The following is a 6,259-nucleotide window of genomic DNA, read 5'->3' as shown; positions in this document are numbered from 1 at the left end:
GCTTAGCCTGCGCGTCCGGAGCCTGTGCCCGCAACGGGAGAGGCCACAACAGTGAGAGGCCCACGTACCGCAAAAAAAAAAAATGTCTTCTCTACATTTTGCTTTCCCTAAAATGGAAAGACCTTCAGCCAGTGGCCCCAGGAATATACACTTTGAGCACATATCCCAAACGAAGGTAGGAGCCCAAAGTAAGCCCTTTATAGGACCTCTTTGGCAGAACACTGTTTTATCTCACTGGAAGTCAAACCTGACATTTTCTTGCCATTTTCAACTCATGAGCCAGCAAGTAAACATGTCATAAAGCATTCACTGAGTCTCAGAGGGCTTCTTGGATTGTCCCTCTGTCCTGCTCTTCTGCCTCCAGACCCAAAGATATTTCTCCAACATTGACCACTGGAACAGAACTCAAAGGAGGTGTGTGAGTTCCACTCACCAGTGGTTCTGTTTAGAACCTTGAAGCTAGCTGCTCCGAAGTGTGTCTGCATTTAACACTACCCCTCCTTTCCGCATCCCTTTCTCTTTATTAAAATTTTTATTGGAGTATAGTTGATTTACAATGCAATGTTGTGTTAGTTTCTGCTCTACAGCAAGTGAACCAGTTATACGTATACATATATCCACTCCTTTTTAGATTCTTTTCCCATATAGGTTGTTACAAAGTATTGAGTAGAGTTCCCTGTGCTATATGGTAGGTCCTTATTAGCTATCTATTTTATGTGTAGTAGTGTGTGTAAGTTCATCCCAAGCTCCTGATTTATCCCTCCCTCCTCCCACCTCCCCCGTAACCATAAATTTGTTTTCTACATCTGTGACTCTATTTCTGTTTTGTAAATAAGTTCATTTGTACTTTTTTTTAGATTCCACATATAAGTGATAACATAAGATATTTGTCTTTGTCTGACTTACTTCACTTAGTATGATAATCTCTAAGTCTATCTGTGTGGCTGCAAATGGCATTATTTCATTCTTTTTTATGGCTGAGTAGTATTCCATTGTATATATGTACCACATCTTCTTTATCCATTCATCTGTCAATGGACATTTAGGTTGCTTCCATGTCTTGGCTATTGTAAATAGTGCTGCAATGAACACTGGGGCGCAAGTATCCTTTTGCATTATGGTTTTCTCTGGATATATGCCCAGGAGGGGGACTGCTGGGTCATATGGTAGTTCTATTTTTAGTTTTTTAAGGAACCTCTATACTGTTCTCCATAGTAGCTGTACCAATTTACATTCCCACCAACAGTGTAGGAGGATTCCCTTTTCTCCACACCCTCTCTCTACAGCATTTATTGCTTGTAGACTTTTTGATGATGGCCATTCTGACCAGTGTGAGGTGAAACCTCATTGTAGTTTTGATTTGCATTTCTCTGATAATTAGTGATGTTGAGCATCTTTTCATGTGCTTTTTGGCCATCTGTATACCTTCTTTGGAGAAATGTCTATTTAGGTCTTCTGCCCATTTTTTGATTGGATTGTTTGTTTTTTTGACATAGAGTTGCATGAGCTGTTTGTATATTTTGAAGATTAATCCCTTGCTGGTTGCTTTGTTTGCAAATATTTTCTCCAATTCTGTGGGTTGTCTTTTTGTTTTGTTTATGGTTTCCTTTGCTGTGCAGAAGCTTTTGAGTTTAATTAGGTCCCATTTGTTTATTTTTGTTCTTATTTTCATTACTCTAGGAGGTGGATCAAATATTGCTACGATTAATGTCAAAGAGTATTCTGCCTATGCTTTCCTCTAAGAGTTTTACAGTATCTGGCCTTACATTAGATCTCTGATCCATTTCGAGTTTATTTTTGTGTATGGCATTAGTGTTCTAATTTCATTTTTTTACATGTAGCTGTCCCGTTTTCCCAATCCACATTCCTTTCCTTACTTCTGTCACATTATTCTGCACAAGCTGTTCTCCCCAACCCAGTATATGGCTTTAAGAGAAGGGATTTGTCATTTCTTTTATTTCTCCACAGCCCCCGCTCCAAAACATTGGCACCCTGCTTTACATGTAATATATGATCAGTAAACAGGAGGTAAATTATATTTACTAAAATAAGGCACCAAATTCAGTTGACAGGGAAAAAATAGTAAAAATTTTAAAAGTATGGAAAATAATTCAATTTTACTAGTAAGCCAACAAAAAAGTTATATATTATTTTCACCTATATACTTGGCAAAGATCATTTTAATTTTTTCTTCTTTTTAAAAAAATTTATTTTATATTTTGTAATGATACTTTTCAGTGGTTCATGCAAGAGTACCATGCTCCAGGGCTGCAAGAGTACCATGATCCAGGGCTGCAAGAGTCATTTTGTAAGTAAATCGCCAGAAGTTATTCAATCCTGATCAAATTCTTAATGACATGCTGTTCTCTGCTTCATGATCAGATACCCACCCCAGGGATCTGGCTTCTTATCACTGACTTTGTCACAACAGCTTTCCAAGTTTCCCCTGTTCCTATCTCTGTTGATCCTGGTGATGATTTCTTTCTCTCTGTTGGATCTCTCAGCCATCCAGTCCACAAAAACTGCACCACAGCAAAAGAGGGTTTAGAGCCGACTTTGTACACAGCCTGCTCCCTCCCCATTTTGACTTATTACCTTCTACTGGCCATTGAGGCCATCGAAGTGCCCTCCACATTTTTAAGGTGACTATATACTGATGAATTAATCTTGATTTTCTTCTACTGTGCTAAGTAAAAAATAACTCACATAAAATATTTTTAATGTTTTTAAAATGCCAGATCCTTGTTTTCTCAGTAAATGTATCCCAGTTTGGGTGTGGAAGGGGCAGATTCAGAGAGGGCTTCAAAATCCTTTTAACCTATCTGTACACACAAGTTATTGGCAAAAAAGCATTAACTTGCCTCATGAGCACTTCAATTAGTTCTCAAGTATGCCTTTCTTATACTGCCTTCTTTACACATTTTTTCCATGAATAATATATTATTTTCTTCCTTGAAAGGCTGTGGCAGTAAGAAATGAGATGAAAGGAGCATACACAGTATGCATCCATGTTACCTTGGAAATTATTGAACATGCTTCTCCCCGAGTTCCCTTTCCTTTGAGTTTCAAGCTGTTATAAACATTACTTTCTATAGACTAATAAAGATTCTCTTTAAAGTGACCTGGGCACTTCCAAATCAGTCAAAGTCTATTTTTTAAAGATAGCCAGAATGTTTTGTCATTACGTTTTAAAATACATTTTTATGAAACCATCTTTTATAGTACCATGTATCAGTTTTATAAATTACATCGTCAGAGCCTCAATTTTTTTATGCCAAATTGGGAATATAAATAGTATATAAATGAGCCCTTAGAAAACCCAAGTACCACATTATGTACCTTTTTCAACTTATTTCCCCACCACCATCATATGCAAGGACAGATTAAGCCCCGAGTAATTCCTATAGTCTTTTATTTTCCTATCCAACCTCTGGTCATGATAATTACAAGCAGAAAGGATTACTCAAGGACAGGTAACCAGAGGGGATCTTTTCTCTTGTCTGCCATCCTATGTGCAGTTGAATTTCCTCCTCACCATGTCTTCTCACAACACTTTCAGGATCAAGTGATTCCTGGCCAAGAAACAAAAGCAAAATCGTCCCATTCCCCCATGGATTCAAATGAAAACTGGTAATACAATCAGGTACAGCTCCAAGAGAAGACACTGGAGAAGAACCAAGCTGGGTCTATAAGGAGCCTCACATATGAAGTGGCACACACTTACGCTATTAAGGTCAATTGTGTCTTACCATATCAGAACATCACTACTGTCTGGAACAGCTGCCTGTGTTTGATGGGAGAAATGGAATGGTTCTCTTCTCTTTTCTTGATCTTTCCTCACCACTGCTCACTGTGTTGCTCAGTAATGAATATGTGAAACCTAAAAAAAAAAAAAAAAAAAAAAAAAAAGTACAGGCAACCAGAGGGAAAATAGTAAAAGCAAAGAGCCTATATTATCTTCATATTAGATAGAATAAGAGTTAAAATACACTTTTTATTGCTTTTGTAGATTAATATTTCCAATTCACAAGTTAATTAATACTTCAATCTAAAGCATACACCTAAAACACCCACATTTTTAAGTTAGCAAGCTTTATTGTTATTATTTACATTGATTTAATGTAACCTTAAAAAGTTTGGAAAAATAATCACACTTAATATTTTAAATTTTTTGGAAAGCAATAAACAAAATGGGCTTCCTCGCACAAAAATGCAGCTTCAAACTGGCCTTGGATCATATACATGACTTTAGTAATAGATTCTGTTTACCACCTAATTTTTTTCTTTATTTCTCAAAAAAATGTAAAAGTGGGTAGATTCATTCAGTAAAGCATTAAAACACATTCTCAAGTGAATCTACAGTTAAATTTAATTGAGAAAAAATACAAAATTAGCCCCCAACCCTTAATAAGCTAACCATATATTCTAGATATAATGTAATAGTCATAATTTCAAATATTCAGTCTGTTGATGTGTCCCAATTTTTGGTTCAAATTATATGATTATTCCACCCATATGATTGTGTAGGTTGACTTTGGCTAGCTTACTTTCAATTAGTACAGAAATATTCATATCCATAGGTTAGTTGGAGAGCAACATATGCCAACTACATATGAGGCAGGTCTTGGATAACCTTGTAATTTCTGCATTACAGCCTCACCATCCTCTATTATTGACAGTTTCTGATAGAAGAAATAAATTGAAAAATTTTTTGAAGGCAATTCATCTTGGCTCTGCATACCAAAAGCCAGCAAGGTGGTATGGTACAAAGTACATGTTATCATGTGATTAAAGGAGTTTAATTCAAAATGTTCAAAGCAAATTTTTAATAGAGCAAAATAAATCACATGTTTAAGTGTCACGTATTTTGACAACTTTTCTCTTTTCTATACCAAGATAATGGACTTTGAAGCCAGGGAGACATGGTTCCATTATTTGCTAGCTGCAGGATATCTGTGAAACTTAACCTCCAGAACTTTGTTTCCTTGATGGTAAAATGGGGTGAAGAATTTACAGAAGTGCTTTAAATGAGCTAAAGAAATGTGAGGATGCCTGGCACATTTCCTGGCATATGATACCCAATAAATGCTAGTTCCATTTTCTCATCTCCAAAATACTTAATATGTCCCTTCATTGTAATTCTGACCTTGCATTTTACATAAATCCCTAACTTTGAGATAATTTTACAATTTAGATACCAATCTTCTCAATAAAGTTGACTGCTAGCTCTTTGTGTGATTTCAACAGTAACAGAAAGTCCTCAACTCCAAAAACATCTCTCTTTACTATGCTCATACATAAAGCTTCTTCTGCAGGAGTCAAAGGCATTTATTCCAGAATTATAGATAAATCCAAAATTATAAATCCCCTGAAGAGAGATAACACCATGACTTAAATTCATACCAGGTTTTACATGACTGTTAGCAGATACTTTGCTTTGATAAATGGAGGAGAGCAGAAGTGAGAGCACAAGGGAAATGCAATAACCTGGGCTGGGGACAGGCTTCACAGAAGAAGGAAAATGATTTTGAAATTAGAGATAAATTCAGGGACAAATTTCAAACACACGAGTTTTCCTTCATACCAGATCCTGCAAAATGAGATGTGATTTACAGCACAACTTTTTTTTTAAACAACCTTTTGCCTGATAGTGGTAGAAAATCCAGCTTAAATTATAGATTTATTTTGATCATGGCGATATTTTCTGTTTTTCTGATCAACCCAGGACGGTTACTTGATAAGAAATGGTATAATTAGAAATATGTCAGTGTCCACAGTATGACAGGCTCTGCCCATAGGTGTTGCTGGTAGGTGGAGCTGTGCATGTCTTTAACATTCATAATTTAGTGTTATGAACTGGTGTTTTCAGGCTTGTTTTCCCTATGGTTGGAGGAATAAATAAATGAACTATTGAGTTGAACTTACAGAGAAGCCACAGAAAAAATTAGATATCAAGGTTTTCAAACCAATCAGTGTGTCCAATCTCTTGCCCTCTGGAATGGTTAGGGGCTCCACTGGATGCTCTGAAATTGTTCTGGACTCAACAGGCAGTCAAACAAATAAAGAAACAAAAGAAGGAAGAGTTTTGGGTTTTTTAGCCCAACATCAATGATTCTGTGGCATGCTTCATTCAGCCCAAGACACATAACCCACTGTTTCAGTTAGCAGCAGTAGCCTGGTAAAAATATATCAGGTGATTTAAGAAAATTCTGAAAGCACTAAGCTGTCAGACTTCTCTGGTTATTCCAGCCCACAAATA

At 36.4% G+C, this 6,259-nt stretch overlaps 1 pseudogene; it reads left to right on the top strand.

The window, feature by feature from the left end:
- The first annotated feature begins 3,536 nt into the window (after positions 1 to 3,536).
- On the top strand, positions 3,537 to 3,692 carry LOC132422429 (large ribosomal subunit protein eL39-like; annotated as a pseudogene).
- Positions 3,693 to 6,259: the final 2,567 nt, after the last annotated feature.

Source organism: Delphinus delphis, chromosome 3 (genome assembly GCF_949987515.2).
Source record: "Delphinus delphis chromosome 3, mDelDel1.2, whole genome shotgun sequence".
In the NCBI taxonomy this organism is placed as follows: domain Eukaryota; kingdom Metazoa; phylum Chordata; class Mammalia; order Artiodactyla; family Delphinidae; genus Delphinus; species Delphinus delphis.
Note: the sequence above shows the minus strand (reverse complement) of the source record. Positions and strands in the feature narration are given on the sequence as shown.